Genomic DNA, 21,293 nt, shown 5'->3' on the forward strand with positions numbered 1-21,293 from the left:
TGCTGTGAAGTGACACCATGACCACAGCAACTCTTACAAAGGAAACATTTAACTCGAACTGGCTTACAGTTTAGAGCTTTAGTCAATTATCATCATAGGGGAAGCATGGCAGCACACAGGCAGACATCATGCTGAAGAAGGAGCTGATAATTCTATATCTGGATCAGCAGGTAGCAGGAAAAGAGACATACTAGGCCTGACTTAAGCATCTGAAACCTCAAAGACCATCCCCAGTGACACACTTCCTCCAACAAAGGCACACCTACTGCAACAAGGTCACATCACAAGCATTCAAATCTGAGTCTACGGAAGCCATTCTTTTTCAAACTACCCCAGTAATTATAGTGACATCAAGGACTCCTTGTGTTTCTAGCAATGCTGGTGTATTCAACCTATAACTCTGCCAGCCATATAAAAGTATAGTATGCAAACTTATGTACAGCACATAATGAGTAACAATGATAACAAGTGACTATCATCACTTGATATATTTGATAAACTCTACTATGTTTGTTGATATTATTTTTTTCTGGGTTGTTTTGTATTGTTTTGTTGAGACTGTGTTTCATCTGTAGTTCACACTGGCCTCAAATTTATAAGCCTCGCCAGGTGGTGGTGGTGCTCGCCTTTAATCCCAGCACTCGGGAGGCAGAGCCAGGCAGATCTCTGTGAGTTCGAGGCCAGCTTGCGCCATCAAGTGAGTTCCAGGAGAGGCGCAAAGCTACACAGGGAAACCCTATCTCGAAAATACAAAAAACAAAACAAAAAAGATACATTTTTCAGAATGCATTCCTATCATTAAGCAACGCATGACTGTATCTTAGTTTTAAAGATGGAAGGTCCAAGATCAATGGGCTTCATTCCTCTGAGGCTTCTGTCCTTGGTTCTCACTATGTTCTGACATGGCTTCTTCTCAGTGCACAGTGTCCCTAGTACCTCTTCCTCTTCTCACAAGGTCACCAATAATATTGGTTTAGACTTCCATTTTTAACATCTCATTTAACTTTAAACACTTTTTTAAAAGATCAATCTCCAACTGCAGCAACTTTCTAAAGAGCATTAGAGTTGGGGACTTCAACACATGAATACAAGTGAATATGGATATGGCTAAGGACATGACAGTTATAACAGGCTATCTTAAGGGCTTTAGCTGTGAAAGCTTTGAGGCAAAGTAGTAATACAGCTGAACCAATATTATAGTGAATACTTATTCTATGCAAGTATTCTAAGCACTGCAAGACAAGACAATGAACAAAATAAAGTTCTTGCCCTCAAAGAATTTACTTTCAGTGGAAGGAAATAATAAAACAAATAAACATATAAGCAATATGAAATAAAGATTATACAATAGGAAAGCAGAAATAATGAACAGGAGTTAGGGCACTTTTAATATAGAGGACTCAAGAAAACCTTCTCTGAGAGCTGATATAAAGCCATGAAAACATCTGGAACAAGAGTTTGGGGGGCTAGAGAAGCATCAAGTTCCAAGGCCCAGCCCTGGGACTCACAAGGAAGCCACCTTAGTTGAGAAAGAGTAAGGGAGAGGGAGGAGGAGGTGAAGATGGACAGTTGGTGGGGACCCTATGATGCAGAGCCATATAGGACACTTGAGGTAATATAGACATTGAATGAAACACTGGAATCATGAGTCATCTCTCTACCTCACTTTGACCTTAAACTCATTGGAGTTTAGTTTTCTAACATATAAAGAGTGAAGTGAGGGAAACTGGGATAGCTTGTTCATGAAACTTGGGTCGGAAAGTCTTCTGTACACTGAAAGATGGTCCCAAAGACTTATGCCAGTAAGAAAAGCATTTTCGGTGTGAGGCGGCGGCGGTGTTAGTGGCTGCAACAAAGTGTTTGGCACGATGTCTCACACCATTTTGCTGGTGCAGCCTACTAAGAGCCCAGAAGGCAGGACTTACGCTGACTGAGTCTGTGAATGAATGCATGGAAGGTGTTTGTAAAATGTATGAAGAGCATCTGAAGAGAATGAATCCCAACAGCCCCTCCATCACATACGGTATCAGTCAGTTGTTGGATGATCTGGCAGATCTCAGCTGTCTTGTTTACTGAGCTGATACACAGACGTACCAGCCTTATAACAAAGACTGGATCAAAGAGAAGATCTACGTGCTCCTTGGTCAACAGGCCCAACAGGCCCAACAGGCTGGGAAGTAGTTGAGTTGGAAGCATTAGGGGCTGAGGGTGGGCTTGGCACAGGTGCATACTGTAGTGGGTAGCCATCTCAGCATTGGCCTGGAAGTTCCAACCCCCATTGAGGCTTTGGTAATGGTCATGCCCACAAGACGGGTGGAGGAAGCGGAAGACCCAGGATCGAGAGGAGGCCTTTCTCTTGGTTCTGGGAAGCTGGACACAGGAGGTAGACCGAGCAGAGTTCTCCAGAGAACACCGCCAGACTGTGCCATACCTTTGCCAGACCCTACAACCTATCCCTTCATTTGTAAGTTACCCCACAAAATAAACCTCCCTTTTAACTACGTGGAGTGGCCTTAATAATTTATTTCACCAATAGCATACAGCGTGCTATAGTGAACATTTTGTATGATAGTAATCCTGTGTCCATTTTGTTACTAGAGCCAAGATTGAATGGATGACATGACAGGGAATGATCTTTTCATTCTGAAACCACCATTGCCCCTTTGCTCCTTTCTTTTCATTTTTTTACTTAAACATTTTAATGATAATTCAGAGAGAAAGTGTTCTTTGCCAGTTAAGGTTGGTTCCAGTCCTTGAAACTGTTTGTATCTGCTTTACAGCAGTGAGTACACTAACCCTTTGGGGCGGGGCAGGTATGGTGACAAGCTTAGTTATGTCCTCTAGGAAAGTCTTAGAAAAAAATTTAAAAAATGTTCTGTAAAACAAAACAAAACAAAAACATTTTCATCACAGACTCTTACATCCATGATAATCGCAGTTTTTATGCCTTCTAGTTTCCTTGAAAACTTCTTCCATAAGTCCTCATTTCCATCTAAAACTGTTAGTATTCTTCTGCTATACTTTGTGTATGAAGTGCACCTGTCCTTGAGAGCGTCAACTATCAATCCAACACTGAACGGTTAAAGACTTGAGCCTCTGGTGGACTGAGAAGCTCTGGAGAGGAAAGTTGACTTCACTGATAAAATTTGTGGGCTCTTAGGTTCTAGAACTCTTCTGAGGAGAGGATCAGCATGCCTCTTTTTGGCGGCATTTACCACTTTGAGACTGGAGGGGAACTGACCTGCAGTGGAATCTTCCAGAAGTCACCTTTCTGCCTTATTTATATAAAATAACCTAGCACCCCCTGCCCCCACCCCATGTCATGTGTGCACAGTCTCCCCTTCAACAAAGGGACTTTGGCTCTTCATTTGTTCTGCTGGAAAAACAATTCTGGTTCTGGAGATGCCTGTCTGCTTTCTGTTATTTCCACTTCGCCTCCATCCACTGCAAACTAACAGACACAGCCTGGAGTCACCTATGTAGAGTCTCAGCTGAAGAATTCCCAGAGCATACTGGGATAACAATATGTTAAATGATTGGCTGCATCAATCCATGGCAAGTGTGCCTTGACTGTACTGAAAACGCTAGCCAAGAATGAGCCTGCAGGGAACCCTCAAACATCATTTCTCCATGGTTTATGCTGTACTTCCTTGGCTGTAAGTGAGTTCCTTGGTTAAAAGTAATGCTGTGTGGAATATTGAGCGGGCCTGCCTTGAGTTCCTGCCTTGACTTCCCTCAGTGATAGACTGTGATCTGAAAGCACAGGCCAAATGCACTCTTTCCTCCCCTAAGTTGCTTTTAGTTACAGTTTTTTGTCACAGCAACAGAAAGGAAAGAACAGTATCCCAAAGCCTCATGTATTGAAGGAGTGGTTTCCAGTGGGTGGTCAGAGATGATGGATCATGAGGTTGCTGATCTTAATCAATGGATTGACCCATTGAGGGAATCATAATGTGATACCATTAGTGGGAGGTAGTAGAAACTAGAAAGGGGTAACTAGTTTATATAAACTAAGCTATCCTACCACTCATTGTCTTCTGATTCATATTTCCCATTCTCTTCTTTTACCCACCCTGTTTCAGATTAGCCAGGCAAGAATTGAGCAGCTCAGATTCTGCATGTTCACTACAGTCACAGCTCAATGCTTGAAAGCTTTAGAAGAAAGTACCGTCATCAAAACTCCGCCATGGTCTGCAAACATAATGGAACTCTGTCTTAGTAACACAGAGTAGCTCATCAGTATTTCAGATCAAGTACAAGTGTCCTAATAAACAGGATTCTGGCAGTTACTGTTCTTTGTAGCAGGAATCTTAAAAAGTCTTATTAATGAAATCGAACCTGAGGCCAGTTATTTGGATGAATGCTGGAAGATCAGAGTGACAGAACAGGCCACAGTTTCCTCACCTTGCCAGTTCCTCAACTGGTCTTGTTTCCTCAGACTGGAAGCTTCTGTGTCCTCATCCCAATGGCTCTCAGCTGAATTGCTGCTCAAAAGCCTGAATGCTTAACCAGCCAAAAGCTTAACCAGCCAGATGCTTCTAGTTTCTGGTCTTCATGCCTTATATATCTTTCTACTTTCTGTCATCACTCCCTGGGATTAAAGGCTCACTTCTTGGGATTAAAGGTGTGAGTCACCATGCCTGACTGTTTCTAATGTGGCCTTGAACTCAGAGATCCAGAGGGATTTCTGTCTCTGGAATGCTAGGGTTAAAGGTGTGGGCTACCACTGCCAATCCTCTATGTTTAATATTGTGGCTGTTCTGTCTCTGACCCCAGATAAGTTTATTAGTGTGCACAGTATTTCGGGGAACACAATACCACCACAGTTCTTCCTTTCTTCAGAATACAATATAAAGTCCTAGGATAGATAGAGGGTCATGAGAAGTCCAAGGCTCATTTTCTTCTTTTATATAAAAGTATACGAACATGAAAAAACCTAGTTTGGAGCTGAAAGAGATGACTCAATGGTTAAGAGTACTTACTGCTGGTAGGGGATTTAGCTCAGTGGTAGAGCACTCACCTAACAAGCGCAAGGCCCTGGGTTCAATCCTCAGCTCAAAAAAAAAAAAAAAAAAAGAGTACTTACTACTTTTACAGAGGACATAGGTTCAATTCCCAGAACCAACATGGTAGCTCATAATCACCTAACCACATAACTCCAGTTCCAGGGAATCTAACACCCTCTTCTGGCCTCCACAGGTACCAGACATGCACATGTGCACAGACATATATGCAGTCAAATCTCCAGTGTATATAAAATGAAAATAAAATTGTAGAAAGAAACTTAGTTTCTAACTAATCCTTAACTTTTAGAGATGATAAGGTACACCAAAGCATAATACATATAGAAAAAAGTTTAAACACAAATTCAGAAAATAAGCAGTTATTTATCTGGGGTTTTATTACTGGTGAAGGCAATGGAAATCAGTTTGTCATAGAGGATTTGGTTAAAGTGACTTTTAAACATGATCACACATTCCTTTGATAGACTTCACTTCAAAAGTTGAAATCTCATTACCTTCCCTTCAATGTGAGGCAGACCTCAAATGCTGTTTTAATGAAGAAAATGTAATAGAAAGGACATTAAATGGTACTCAAAGCTACTTCATAAAAAGGAGAGCTGCTGCTGCTAGCCAGGCAGTGGTGGCGCATGCCTTTAATCCCAGCACTCAGGAGGCAGAGACAGGCGGATCTCTGTGAGTTCAAGGCCAGCCTGGGCTACAGAGTGAGTTCCAGGAAAGGTGCAAAGCTACACAGAGAAACCCTGTCTCGAAAAACCAAAAAAAGGTGAGCTGCTGCCTGCTGTCCATTTAGGTTCTTTACCATAGGGAAGATCAGTAGATATATAACATTCATACCACCATTAAGAACTTATCATTGGGAGAGGGGTTGGAGAGATAGCTTAGCAGTTAAGAGCACTATTGAGGTGGAAACTGGTCCAGGAAGACCTGCACATGAGCAGCACCATCTCCTGTGAGCACTCATGGGAGTTCATGCCTGATTTCTACTTCTACAGAGATCCCAAAGAGACTGAAAATAGGGGAGTAGGTCACTGCAGTGACCAAGGAGGAGTTCAGGGTGAATGGACTGCTCAGTCTGTAAGTGAGGAGGTACCCTCTGTTCCTGTTGCACAGCTCCCTACTGAACTGAAGATTGGCCTGCAGTACCCGCTGCTCAAGACACCAACTACTAGGAACCATCACTGAGTGGACTTAGCAGTTTTTCCACATGCAAAGTCAGAAGAAGCTTGTTAGAAAATAAACATCCATTTCACTAACTAAAAACAAACAAACAAACAAACAAACAAAAACCCTTCAGGTCCCAGAGAGGCAAGCTGAAAAGATCAAATGCTCCCCACCAAGCCAAGAGTCCTGTAACTACACCAGGGATGTATTTTAAAAGTGGGCCATTACCCCAATACCAGCTCTGCATCAGTGGTCAGAGACTCCATCTAGAGGGAAGGGCAGGCCATAAGCATAGAAAACTCAAGCTGTCTTCAAGGAGGAATAAAGGGAAAATGATTTCATTTAAAGCCAAGTTTGGGAAGTTTGATCCTGAGGGCAGTCTCAAAGACCTAGAGAAATCAGAAGATTGAGGAGGAAGCACACAGCTTTGATGTTCACAAGCGATGCCATAGGCCAGCAAGTTTACCAGGGACAGAGAATGGCAAGTGCTTCAGGGGACAGAAACTAACATCAGAGGCTGTTCTCAAAAGCTCTCCAGGCAAAGGTATGGAAGTTTAATTGAGTCAGGCTGTGGAGAAACTTGTGCCTTGGGCATGATCAGAAGCAACAGAGAAGTCCCTGTGTAACTAATGAAGCCTCAGACTGAATGAAATGAAGAGATGCCTTGTAACAGAGACCTGATAAAACACTGTTTTTTCCAGGGTGACAGTACAGGTATACTGAGGACCAGGCAACTATCAGAACAGCCTGCCCTAATAACTCAGTTAAAAACTAGGCCTCTGTTCCTGCTCTTGAAACTGGATAATTTCTGAGGAAGCCACAAACAAAGGGCAATTAATTAATCACTGAAGCCCCTGACAACAGGGACAAAGGAGATAGGATTTAGCAAGCCTGGGCCACTGAGCCAGCCCCTATTATCAACAGCTCAAAGTAATAACCAAATAAGGACAAAGCCTGGGACTTGTCCAGGCCTGCCCCAAAATGGAAAACTAACTGTAGCCTTAGCCAACCTACTAGCCCTGGCCAATTAGAATGTTCTAATATGATTGCCACTTACTTAAGCCAATCATTTCTAAAGTGACTTAACCGCCTTAGGACCTCCCCTTGGTTATGCTTAAAAGGAGCACACACATCCCTCTTGAGGATCTTCGCTATTTTGCCTTTGTGTGGGATGGCAGGCCCCAACATGCTGGAATAAATACGCTCTTGCTGATTGCATATGTGGATGGTGGTCTTTTGTGGGACTTTTCTAGGAACCTTACATAAAACAGAGTTGTCTATCACAAAGGAAACAGAACTCACCAAACAGTGCAGTCAAGACTCTCAAGAAGTACAGCTCCAGGGGAGAGGAGGAATCCACACCCAGATGTCACATGTTCAACAACAAAAATTATAAGACATGTGAAGAAGCTATAAAGTATTACTTTGCCAAGTGGTGGTGGCACATGCCTTTAATCCCAGCACTCTGGAGGCAGAGGCAGGCAGATCTCTGTGAGTTCAGGGCCAGACTAGTCTACAGAGAGAGTTCTAGGACAGCCAGGGCTGTTATACAGGGAAACCCTGTCTGAACCTCCCCCCCCCCCCAAAAAAAGTATTACTTGTCCAGAGGGGAAAAAAGACAGCAAAAACATATTACACATGGGCCAAGGTATTGGGTTTAAAAAGAGACCTGGGGACTGGAGAAATGGCTCAGAGGTTAAGAGCACTCACTGGCTGATCTTTCAGAGGTCCTGAGTTCAGTTCTCAGCAACCACATGGTGGCTCACAACCATCTGTAACTATATAATAAATAAAAAATCTTTAAAAAGAGACCTCAGCTGGGTGGTAGTGGTGTAGGTGGATCTCTGTGAGTTCAAGGCCAGCCTGGTCTACAGATTGAGTTTCAAGACAGCCAGGGCTGTTATACAGTTAAACCCTGTCTCAAACACAAAACAAAACATAACTTAACAAAAATAAATTAAAAAGGCCTCTCAGGTGTGGTGGTGTATTGTGTCCCCCAATATTGTATAGCCTAATAAAGTTTATCTGAGGATCAGAGGAAAAAGCCAGCCACTATATTAAACATAGAAGTCAGGCAATGGTAGCACATACCTTTAATCCTAGCATTTGGGAGGCAGAGATCTATGGTTAGTGCTGGGATTAAAGGTGTGTGTCACCATGCCTGGCTCTATTTCCCAGTGTGGCCTTGAACTTACAGAGATCCCAGCACTAACCATAAAGGGCTGGAGGTCCGTACAGACAGACAGAAAGTGATGTAGCTGGGTGGAGAGAAGAAATGAGATGGCAGAACAGAAAGGCATATAGGCATGAGTATACAGGAAGTAGGTCTCTTTGGAGACTGAGCTGTCAGTGAGGTGAGGTTGTCTGCGGCTTTTCCTATTCCTGGAAATATCTGGCTCTGGGTTTTTTATTAATAAGACCATTTAGCAATTCATCCTACACACAGGAGCCAATTATAAATATGTTGAAAGATCTAAATAAATTTGTAATAAAGGAAGACTCTTTTTAAAGATATGAAAATAATGTTGCAATGAGACCATAAGCAGAGGAAGACAAGACTGAAGGCTCTACCATCAGAATTTCATACTCAGTGCATCTGGGACCACAGGTTGAGAATGACTGCTGTAGTGAATCTAGTTTCCTTTGAATTACTAAAATATCATGGTGGTGAGTAGCTATAATTTGTTTCCCCAGCATTCATCCCAGCCTGCTTTCTTCCCATAATTAAATCAGTCCCCAGCAAGGGGCTTTCAAGTAGTTTTAGGTGTGGCTGAACTGCCTTAACATGCCATGCCTGGCCAATGAGAATGTTTTCTTTCCGAGCCCACAGTTACTGATTCAAGAATGGAGAGGAAGCTGATGAGAATGCTCCCAGGACTTTCTGCCAGAGTAATCAGAGAAATAATACCCTCTTTGCACTGAGGATGCTAAACTGGTAAGTCTTGGGCTTTAGGTAGCCCTCTTGATTACAAATGGAGAATGCCTGCTGGAGAGAAAAAGAGGAACTGAACGATATCGCTTGAGACCTTAGATCCAATGATGCTGTCCTGTGAACTTCTGGGGAGATGTGTATCTATTCACCCTAGGTAGGGAACCAATAACAAACCAAAAAGAATGGTTTCATTCAAGAACAAAGAAAGAAATCTCTGACATCGCGCTCTCTCTCTCTCTCTCTCTCCCTCCCTCCCTTCCTCCCTCCCTCTGTCCTTCCATCCCTCTGTCCCTCTGTTCGTCCCCCCTCTGAGCCTTTTCCCCTAACAATCCCTAACAGACTGTAACTCTTGGGGAGGGGCTAGGCCTTATGTGTTCTCTGTCCTAGTAACTGTCTATAAATCCTTGGGGAAGTGCATAGCCTGTGAACACCTCCAATGACAGATAACTAAAGAGCCCAGTCCTGTGTAGGTCTCCATTGCTAATCACAGGAATTGACAGTTCGAGAGGGTGATGATTATGGCCAGAGGACAGTGTTCCACAGCATATGCCAAAAGCCAGACTCCCCATGTCTTTTCCTGTGGTGGTATTGTGTATCCCAATAAATTTATCTGGGGTCAGAGAATAGAACAGCCACTAGAAACAGGGGCCAGAAAATGGTGGCACACACGCCTTTAATCCTATCACTTGGGAGGCAGAGATCGTCTGGATCTCTGTGAGTTCAAGGCCACATTGGAAACAACCAGGCATGGTGACACACGCCTTTAATCCCAAGAAGTGAGCCTTTAATCCCAGGAAGTGAGGGCAGAAAGAAGAAAGGTATATAAGGCGTGAAAACCAGGAACTAGGCTGGTTAAGCTTTTAGGTTTTTTTGAGTAGCAGTTCAGCTGAGAGGCATCCAGTCTGAGGAAACAGATCAGCTGAGGAATTGGCAAGACGAGCTGGCTGTGGTTTGTTCTGTTTCTCTGATCATTCAGCGTTCACCCCAATACTTGGCCCTGGGTTTATTTTTATTAATAAGACCATTTAAGATTCATGCTCCATTTTTCTGTTCGTATGTCAAACAATTCCCATTTTGCTTAACCTGGCTTGAGTTGAAACACAATAATCCTATGACATCACTAAAGAAGACTCCGTCCCTATAACACTGGCTACATATCTTTATAGCCAGTGTTAATTTGCAATCACAAGCAGACAACCTAATTATGAAGCTTCCACTGAGACTAGCAGGAAGAAAAACGAAGAACGAACATAATGATATCATTGAGCCATTGCAGATCTTTACTAGTCTGAAGCTCACCCTACTTCTAGAATTACTGATGGGAGATGATACATATCTTTGTTTATATCAGGATCTTCTGTGACATAATCAGAAAGTATTCTGTGTTGTGGAATATTAGTTTAAGATGTATTACATTCATTTATTCTGTGGAATATTTGTTTAACAATACAAAGACGTATTGCATTCTTTTATGTCACATTTATTTAACTGTGTAAAGCTGTGTTACTTCACCTGCCTAAAACAGATTGGTCTAATAAAGAACCAAATGGCCAATAGCTAGGCAGGAGAGGGATAGGTAGGGCTGCCAGAAAGAAGAAATAGGAGGAGAAATATAGGCTCAAGAAAAGGGAGGATGGCAGGGGCCAGACACACATCCAGCCATGGAGTATGAAGAAAAGAAAGATATATAGAATAAAGAAAGGTAAAAGCCCATAGGCAAAACATAGTTAAAGAGAAATGGGATAATTTAAGTTAGAAAAGCTGGCTAAAAACAAGCCAAGCTAATATTGGGAATTCATAAGTAAGAATAAGTCTCTATGTATTTATTTGAGAGCTGGATGGCAGGCCCCAAATGAGTAAAATAAAAACAAAAAAACAAAAAAACAACTACACTGCTATGTTGCATAACTAGCTACTTGGAACATTTAACTCTTGCAGGAAACCACAATCTTCAGTTCAAGTCATCTGTGTGAAAGCAGCAGGTAAGACCAGAGTCTGCAGAGCAGTCTTTAGTGTCCTTAGAGTAACATGAACCTGAGTCAGTCACTAGCTTTGCTTGGCTCTAAAAGTTACAATTTCTGCCAAGCTAAATTAAGAAAGATCCAGGTCCCTCTGGTCAAGTTAAACAAAGGCAAATACAATTTGATAACGACCAGGTTTATAGAATGCACATTAGGAATGGAAGATGAGTAGACTGCTCCTTTTGACTTAACAGTGTCCTGAGACCTAGAGCAAAACTGGAGCCATTCAGAACACAGAGACAGCCCATTTCAAAGAGACAGAAGTGGCACTCAAATTCACTACTGATTTGGGGTATACTTATTCTAGAAGGCAGTTTAGTATAACAGAACCTTCTGGAAATGTCTCTGGCCTGATGCAGTAATTCTGTGGCTAGGAATTGAGCCTGAAAAATGAAGACAGCTAGCTATTTACATGGCCAGACTGGCAGTCGTGTCACCGCACAAACCCTTGGGCCTGTGTACAGGGCCAAAGGCAAAGCACTGAGGGTGCACCAGACAAAGAAACCAGTGTCTACCTTCATACATATTGGGCTGAGTGCAAACACTAAGCAGCAAGGACTCAGAAACTTGTTTGTTTGTTTTTTTTTTTTTTTTTTTTTTTTTTTTGCTTTTTTGAGACAGGTGTAGCCGTGGCTGTCCTAGAACTCATTTTGTAGACCAGGCTGGCCTCAAACTCACAGAGATCCTGACCTGACTCCCAAGTGCTGGGATTAAAAGCATGTACCACCACCATTGGCTCAAAAACTTATATGCCTTGACAGAGAAGTTTTGTGTCTGGGTTTTTTTCTAGAAAATTATTTTACTGTATTTCCCAAAAATATTGGTCTGTGAGCTGGGGAGATAGTTCTGTAGTACTTGCTGTTCAAGCCTGACTTGAGTTCAATCCCCAGCACTTTAAAAAAAAATAATAAAAGCCAGGTATGATAGCATAGGCTTGTAACCCAGTGCTCAGAACTGTAGAGGCAAGGACAAAAGGATCCTGGGTATTTTTCTAGTTTGCCAGCCTAGCCTAAACTTGCAAGCCACAGGCTAATGAGAGAGACTCTGTCTCAAAATATATGGTTGACAATTCCCAAGGAATAGCAGTGAAAGTTGTTCTCTAGATTCACACTTATTATATGCACTCATATACATACAAGTGCATAAATACATACTAGCATGAATAAATTTGTCTGAACTGGATTTTGTTTTTATATGGTCCTTTTCCACAGATACTTTCAGGCACACCTATAGAGAAGTTTTAAGAAGGGGTGCCTGACTGGATGCAAGGAAACTGGTCTGACCAAAGACAAAAGTACAGACTGGTATATTGGCAGTGAGGACACTAAGAAATGGACTAATGAGCTATTAGGAAGAAATGCAGTCTGATTTTGGTAGCACAACATCTGCAGGGAAGAGTGAAGAAAGTATCAAAGGTGCTTCCTCAGCTTATGGCTTACTTAGTGGGCAGAGAGTTGAGCCTTTTCATTTGATAGGCCACACTCATAGACTGTCAGGTTGAGGGAAGATTCGTTAACTCTATCATGCTTAGGTATAGAGAATCTGAAATGCCTTTGACACAAGGAAGCGCAAATGTAATGTAACTCATTTCATATAGTTTGTAAGTCATTGTTGGCTATAAGCCAGCGATGAAAATACTCAGGAAGAAAACACTGAGAAGATGTAGAGGCCGAGTACAGTGCTCAAGCAATACTTAATAACAATGAAACAAGGATTGATGTGCAGAAACAATAGAGGACAAACCACACAATTGTTTTATATCTATCTAATAAAATATTAACATTTTAGATGTGTAAGATAACTAATGAAGTTAAAATGTGTATGTTATTTTCTCATTTTCAAACAAAAGTCATATAAATGTAATTATATATTTCTAGGTCCATATAAAATGTCTGGTGTTAATGGGGGAACACGGAGGGGATTTTCCCTACATTCTTTTTGTTTCTACTTTCTCATTCTTTGTACTGATCATATTTTTACCCTGTGGAAAAATCAAAGGTTTTTTTTTTTTTAAAATTTCCAACTTGTATGAATTGAAGTCTACAGTTCTTAGATTAAAAAATGAGAGGGGAGGTATCAATACCTTGCCCATGCTGGTTATGAACTCAAATGTTCTCATCACTTCAGCCTCTCAAAAGTAGGCATCACAGGCATATGTCACTCAACCTGGCTAGATTTTAAATTTTATTGGAAACATATAAAGCATAGCAAATAAGAACCCTCGAGTCATGGCTAAAGTTTGCCAGAGTCACCTAAGGATTCTTTGGAAACAAAATCTCTCAGGTATGCTAAATTTGAATGTGTTTTTAGCCTTCATCCCTATCTCAATATGGACTAGCTATATATAAGAAAATAATTTAGCCGGGCAGTGTGGCGCACACCTGTAATCCCAGCACTCGGGAGGCAGAGCCAGGTGGATCTCTGTGAGTTCGAGGCCAGCCTGGACTACCAAATGACTTCCAGGAAAGGCACAAAGCTACACTGAGAAACCCTGTCTCAAAAAACAAAAAACAAAAAACAAAAAAAAGAAAAGAAAAGAAAAGAATTTACAAAATTAGAAAAGCATGAATGCAGCACATTTCACACCCACCTGGTCAAGTACAATCTCAGCTTGACTCTTAGTAATAACTGCTCCAGATGCTGGTTCCAAGCAAGATTACATTCTGAGCTTCTAAATGACATGAATTCTGACACTATTCAGCCTACTGCACCTATTGTCTCTGCTTTTGTGGTTGCTGATGTTTTACAGTTTGTGGGTGATCCCACCTAATGAAGTAAGACAAGAAGGAAATAAAAAGGTATGAAGATCAGAAATAGGATCATCACTCTGCAGACGATTTGACCATCTATGTAGAAAACTTCAATCTACAGATGTGGAACTAGAATTGATAATATAATTTAATGAAGTATCTTAATAGAAGATTAAATCACAGCCAGCAAGATGGCTCAGTGGGTAAAGGAACTTGCTACCAAGCCTAAGAGTCTGAGCTAGGATTCAAAGGCGGAAGAAGAGAACCAAATCCTGCAAGTTGCTCTTAACTGCTGAGCCATCCCTCCAGCCCCAACAATTTCTTATACAATACTCAAGACAAGCTTTGGGTTGGGGATTTAGCTCAGTGGTAGAGCGCTTGCCTAGCAAGGGCAAGGTCCTGGGTTTGATCCTCAGCTTAAAAAAAAAAAAAAAAAAAAAAACTTCAAGGGATGTTAATGAACTTGACAATTTAGAAGTAAAATTATTTATTAAAACATATAAAATGTAATGAAAGCTGTATGTTATGCCATATAGGATAATATGAATTTATAAAGAACACATACAAATCAAAAAGAATGCATGAAACACCACAACATAAAACGGACAAAGTATTTGAGTAGGAATTTCACAGCCAAAGAAATAAAAAATGGCCAATAAAAATACAAACTGCCTCATTAAGAATCAAGAAAAGCAAATAAAATCTCAATGAAAATCAATTAAGTCAATAGATGATCACTGAAGTCTGCTATGGACATCCTACTTGCTGTAAATTCCAGGTATAACAGTGGGCTGGACCTGCAAACTCCCCATTTCCCACCACTTTCCCCTGCAGAAAAAGCAGTAAGTTTAGGGTGGAGGAAAGGGAGAAGGAGCATGGAGTTTTAAAGGGTTGGACAAGGCAGGACTCACAGACAACCAGAGGAGGTGAGAGAGAACACAATAGGGATCAGAGGGTACAGATCTGTGCTCATTAGTTTTCATCAAAGCTAAGGTCACCTCAACTGAAAAACTGTCTCCACTAGTTTGGCCTGTAAGCAAGCCTGTGGAACATTTCCCTGACAGATGTTTGGTGTGGAAGGGGTGCTAGCCCTGGCCAGGTGGCCCTGGGTCATATAGAAAGCAAACAGCAAGTCATGAAAAAGCAAGCCAATAAGCAGCACTCCTCCATGGCCTCTGCTTCAGTTCCTGCCTTCAGGTTCCTGCCATGCTTGAGTTTCTACCTCAGCTTCCCTCAATGATGGACTGTGATTGGGAAGTGTCAGCCACATAAACCCTTTTTTTGTTTTTGTTTTTGTTTTTGTTTTGTTCTTGAAGGAAATCAAGACAGGCACTCAGTCAGGAACCTGGAGGCAGGAGCTGACGCAGAGGCCATGGAGGGGTGCTGCTTAAGGCTTGCTCCTTGAGGCTTGCTCAGCCTGCCTTTGTATAGAACTTAGTACCACCAGCCCAAGGATGGCGCTACCCACAATGGGCTGGGCCCTCCCCCATCAATCACATGGGCTTCATCCCAGAGATGCAAGGGATGGTTCAACATATGAAAATTGATCAATCTAATCCATCATATAAACAAACTGAAAGATATTCATCTCACTAAATGCTTAAAAAGCATTTGACAAAATCTAACATCCCTTCATGATAAAAAAAAAAAAAAGTCTTGGAGAGATCAGGGATACAATGAGCATACCAAAATATAATAAAAGCAATATACAGCAAGACAATAGCCAACATCAAATTAAATGGAGAGAAATTAAAAACAATTCCACTAAAATCAGGAACAAGACAAGGCTGTCCACTCTCTCCATATCTATTCAATATAGTATTCAAAGTTCTAGCCAGAGCAATTAGACAACTAAAGGAAATCAAGGCAATACCAGTTGGAAAGAAGTCAAACTTTCATTATTTGCAGATGATACAATAGTATACATAAATGACCACAAAACTTCTACCAGGGAACTCCTACAGCCGATAAACACCTTTAGTGAAGTGGCTGGATACAAGATTAACTCAAAAAAAGAATCAGTAGCCTTCCTACATACAAATGATAAAGGGACAGAGAAAGAAATCAGGGAAACACCACCCTTCACAATAGCCACAAACAATAGAAAATATCTTGGGGTAACTCTAACCAAGCAAGTGAAAGGTCTGTATGACAAGAACTTCAAGTCTCTGAACAAGGAAATTGGAGAAGATATCAGAAAATGGACAGCTTCCCCATGCTCATGGATCAGTGGGATTAACATAGTAAAAATGACCATCTTACCAAAAGCAATCTACAGATTCAACCCAATCTCCATCAAAATTCCAACACAATTCTTTACAGACCTTGAAAGAACATACTCAACTTCATATGGAAAAACAAAAAACCCAGGATAGATAAAACAATCCTGTACAATAAAAGAACTTCTGGAGGCATCACCATTCCTGACTTCAAGCTCTACTACAGAGCTACTGTAATGAAAACAAAATGCTATTGGCACGAAAACAGAAACACTGACCAATGGAGTCAAATCAAAGACCCAGATGTAAATCCACACATCTATGGACACTTGATTTTTGACCAAGAACCTAAAACTATACAATGGAGAAAAGAAAGCATCTTCAGCAAATGGCGCTGGCATAAGTGGATGTCAGCATGTAGAAGAATGCAAATAGATCCATATCTGTCACCATGCACAAAACTCAAGCCCAAGTGGATCAAAGAGATCTCAACACAAAACCAGATACACTGAACCTGACAGAAGAGAAAGTGGGGCCAAGCCTTGAACACATTGGCACAGGATACAACTTCCTGACTAGAACATCAGTAGCACAGACACTAAGACCAACAATTAATAAATGGGACCTCATGAAACTTAAAAGCTTCTGTAAGGCAAAGGACACAGCCAGTAAGACAAAACAGAAGCCTATAGAATGGGAAAAGATCTCCACCAACATCACTTCCAACAGAGGGCTGGCTCTTGGGAACCCAGTCCTCATGCTGGGTTGCCTTGCCCAGCCTGAATGGGGGGTGGTGGTGGAGGGGTGCTTGGTCTTATGGCAGCTTGATATGCCATGCTTTGCTGATGTCCACAGGAGGCCTACCCCTTTCTGGGCAGATAAGAAGGAGGGATGGATTGAGGTGTGTATGTGGGGGTGGGGACAGGGGCAAGGTGTTGGGAGGGAATGGGAGGAGAAGAGGGAGGAGAGGCTGCAGTCTGGAGGTAAAATAAAATTTTAAACAAGGAAAGAAAATGCCTTCCAGGCTTGCTTCCAGGCCCATCTCATGGAGGCATTTTCTTAAACGAGGCTCCTTCTTCTCAGATGACTCCAGCTGTGTCAAGTTGACGTAAAACTATCGGGCACACCAGGTGTGGCGCACACAGAGGCAAGCAGATCTTGGTGAGTTCCAGGCCACCCAGATTACACTGTGAGACCCTGTCTCGAAACAAACAAGCAAGCAAACAAACAACAACAAAAATCCCTAAAAGACATGGAAGTGGGAGGGAGGGGTCAGGGTTGATGGGAGGAGTAGAAGGGGGAGTTAAAGACAGGTGCTCCAGACAGTGATGGCACACACTCAGGAGGCAGAGGCAGGGGGATTTCTCAGTTCAAGGCCAAATAGTCTATAGAGCAAGTTCCAGGACAGCCAGGGCTACACAGATAAACCCCTTCTAGAAAAAGAGGGGTGGGGGAAGTTGAGTATGGTCAAATGCATCATATACATGTATAAAACTATCAAAGAGTAAATTTTTTTTTTTAAAAAAAAGACACAAAAAGTGTTCTTAATGACACTGGTTTCAATGGCAAAGTTAAAGGCTTTCTTGATTTAATACCATTTTCTAGGACAGAGTTACGGCAACATAGACGATATATTCATATACCACCAGAGTGCAGTCTAACTGAATGAGTTCTAGTTAAAATCTCTAAGTGGATGAACATCAGGAATACAATGCTGACTTTTAAACCATCACAGTGAGGGGCAAAAGAAATGGTTCAGTGGCTAAGAGCACTTGCTGCTTTTGCAGAGGGAGGAAGCAGGTTCTGTTCCCAGAAACCACATGGCTGTTCACAATCATTTGTAACTCCAGTTCCATGGTATCAAACACACCCTCTTCTGCCTTCCATGGGCACAAGTTATGTATGGTACATAGGCAAACACTCATACACATAAAATAAAATTTAAAAAAATTAAAATTGCCAGGCAGTGGTGGCACACGCCTTTAATCCCAGCACACAAGAGACAGAGGCAGGAGGATCTCTGTGAGTTCGAGGCCAGCCTGGGCTACAGAGTGAGTTCCAGGAAAGGTGCCAAAGCTACACAGAGAAACCCTGTCTCGAAAAACAAAACCAAACCCAAAATATTACAACATTCTTGTCTCAGCCTCTGGAGAACTAAGATAACAAGCATGTGTCACCACACCCAGCTTGGACTTATGTGTGTTTGTGTGTCTGTTGGTATGTGTGCACTGGCCAGAGGTCAGTCTTAGGCATGTCATCCTCAAGAGTACTCCACCCTGTCTTTTGAGACAGAGTCTTCCATTGGCCTGGAGCTCACCAATTAAATCAAGTCCCAAGGGTCTGCCTGTCTCTTTCTCCCTAGTATTGGGCTTGTAAGTGTACACCCACCACACCCAGCCTTTTTATATGGACCCAGGATCAAACTCATGTCCTCATATTTGCAGAGCAAGCACTTTACTAAGCTATTTCCTCAATTCCCTAAACTTAATTTTTTTCCATCTAAATAAAAGGTATCATAGTGTCAGAACGATTTAAGGGAGTGTGTTCTCTCCTCCCACCGTGTAGGGCCGAGGGACTGAACTCAGGTTATTGTCAGGCTTGGCAGCAAGTGCCTTAATAAACTCACTGAGCCATCTCACTAGCCCCAGGCTTTTCTTTTTTCTTACGTCAGGATCTCACCACCATGTAGACCTGGCCTAGAACTTGCTATATAGACCAGGCTAGCCTCATATTCAGAGATCTGCCTGCCTCTGTCTCCCACACGCTGGAATTAAAGGCATGCACCATTACACCCAGCTCTAGATTTCTGTTTTGTTTTGTTTTGTTTTTCCAAGACAAAGTTTCTCTATATAACAGTCCTGGATATCCTGGAATTCACTCTGTAGACCAGGCTGGCCTCAAACTCACAGAGATGCACCTTCCTCTGCCTCCCGAGTGCTGGGATTAAAGGCGTGCACTACCTCCACCTGGCTAGACCTTTTTTTTAATCATAGAAAACCTTCAGCAGTCCATTCATCTGGTGAAAAAAATCAGTTGAGGTAACTCTATACATGAATAGAAAAAACTTAAATTTTAATTCCACAAAATGTTACATTTCATGAGGTGCATTCACACTTTTTCACTCACCTAACCCTGAGAATAATCCAGTATAAGGGGCACTATTATCTCCACTTACAGAGAGAGGAACTAGACGCCAAAGGGAGTGATTTGCTGAACACCACACAGTAGCTACGGGCTCCCTTACCCACTGCATTACACTGCCTTCCTTGGTTTATGAAGGTTTTTTTTCTTCAAGATTAAATCTAAAAAAAATTTTATTGATTGAGATTATAATTATATCATTTCCCTTCCTTTTCTTTCCTCCAAACCCTCTTATATACCCTTCCTTACATGTCTGCATGAGTATATGTGCACCACATGCATGTAGGAACCCAAGGAGTCCCGAAGATGGGGTTGGATTCTCTGGAGCTGCAAAGAGCAAATAAGCATTCTTAACTGCTGATCCATTCTCCAGCCCTATGTTCTGAAGTTTTGTTGGCAGGGATCAGGGACTAGAGGTCATAAAATAAATATAAAGGGGTTGGAGAGATGGCTCAGTGGTTAAGAGCACTGGTTGCTTTTCCAGAGGACCTGGGTTCAATTCCTGGCACCCACATGGTGGCTCAAATCTGTCTATAACTTCAGTTCCAGAGCTTGACACCCTCACACAGACATACATGCAGGCAAAACATCAGTGATTATAAAATAAAAAAAAATAATTAAGTCAATATAAAAATATATTTTTAAAAAAGAGAGATGTAGAGAGAGCAAAGAGCTAAGGAGGCAATACCTGCTAGAACCCAAGAGACAGACATCAAACTCACCCAGCAACACTGCTCTTTAGCAGTGTTATTTACTGAAACAGTCTTGCAAAAACTAGCCAGAGAGCAATGGAACTAATGCATAAATTCTGCAAGGAGGCAGTGGTGGCGCACGCCTTTAATCCTGGCACTCGGGAGGCAGAGCCAGGTGGATCTCTGAGTTCGAGGCCAGCCTGGACTACCAAGTGAGTTCCAGGAAAGGCGCAAAGCTACACAGAGAAACTGTCTCGAAAGACAAAAACAAAACAAAATCTGCAAGGAACATTCTTAAACTTTTACTTTCCTCAGATCTTTTCCAAAACTCGTTTTTAAAAGTATTTTAGAGTTCTGTCGCCATCTTGTGGACATTCGAAGTGTTGTACTGAAAGCTTCATCTCCACTAGCCTGGGGCGGGGGTGGGGGGGAATCAAAGCCAATTGCTAAAACCGGTGTTTGATCTGTTTTTCAGATAAATTGTGGTCTGTAGCAGAATTGTTAGAAGTTCTTATTAATAAAATCAAACCTGAGGCCAGTTATTGGGGTGAATGATGGAAGATCAGAGACACAGAACAAGCCACAGTTTCCTCACCTCGCCAGTTCCTCAGCTGGTCTTGTTTCATCAGACTGCAAGCTTCTGAGTCCTCATCCCAATGGCTCTCAGCTCAAAAGCCTAAAAGCCTGAATGCTTAACCAGCCAAATGCTTCTAGTTTCTGGTCTTCACGATTTATATAATCTTTCCCTTTCTACCTCCACTCCCTGAGATTAAAGGTTGGGTTTCTGGGATTAAGGGCGTGTGTCACCATGCCTGGCTGTTTCCAATGTGGCCTTGAACTCACAGAGATCCACCTGGCTCTGCCTCCCAAGTGCTGGGTTTAAAGGCGTGCACCACCACTGCCCAGCTTCTGCTATGGCTTACTCTTCCCATTTTCTAGCCACCATGTGATGCTCTGTATCTAGTGGCTGTCTGCTCTCTGACCCCAGATAAGTTTATTACCTGCACAATACTTTTGGGAACACAATACCACAGTGGTCTATTGGTATTCTATTGGTATGTGAGTGTATCTACATCATTTTAAAAGCAAAGTGACAAAAACTGGGACACATCCCAGTCTATTATTGAAATACCAGGCCAGGACTGGCTACTCCAGGTTCCTTCTTAGAGGATGTCTGTGTGACTTTTCTGTTACTATCTGAAAACTGTCTAGTTTTTTAAGATTAGAGGTGTGTGTGTGTGTGTGTGTGTGTGTGTGTGTGTCTTATTGCATAGGTGAGAACTTTCTTTAGAGATTGGAGGGAGCCCTGAGTGAATTAAGTCCTGAGTGAATGTTTGCTGTTGGCATGCCATA

The 21,293-nt window shown here is 42.0% G+C and overlaps 1 protein-coding gene and 1 pseudogene across 5 annotated transcripts in view; one reads left to right on the forward strand and one right to left on the reverse strand.

Moving 5' to 3' along the window:
- Positions 1-21,293, reverse strand: part of Znf638 (zinc finger protein 638) — a 136,482-nt gene that overhangs the window by 97,465 nt on the left and 17,724 nt on the right. The gene's annotated exons all lie outside the window — the stretch shown is intronic.
- Positions 1,869-2,181, forward strand: LOC118580354 (annotated as a pseudogene).

The sequence above is a fragment of the Onychomys torridus genome, chromosome 3, assembly GCF_903995425.1.
Source record: "Onychomys torridus chromosome 3, mOncTor1.1, whole genome shotgun sequence".
Taxonomy (NCBI): Eukaryota; Metazoa; Chordata; class Mammalia; order Rodentia; family Cricetidae; genus Onychomys; species Onychomys torridus.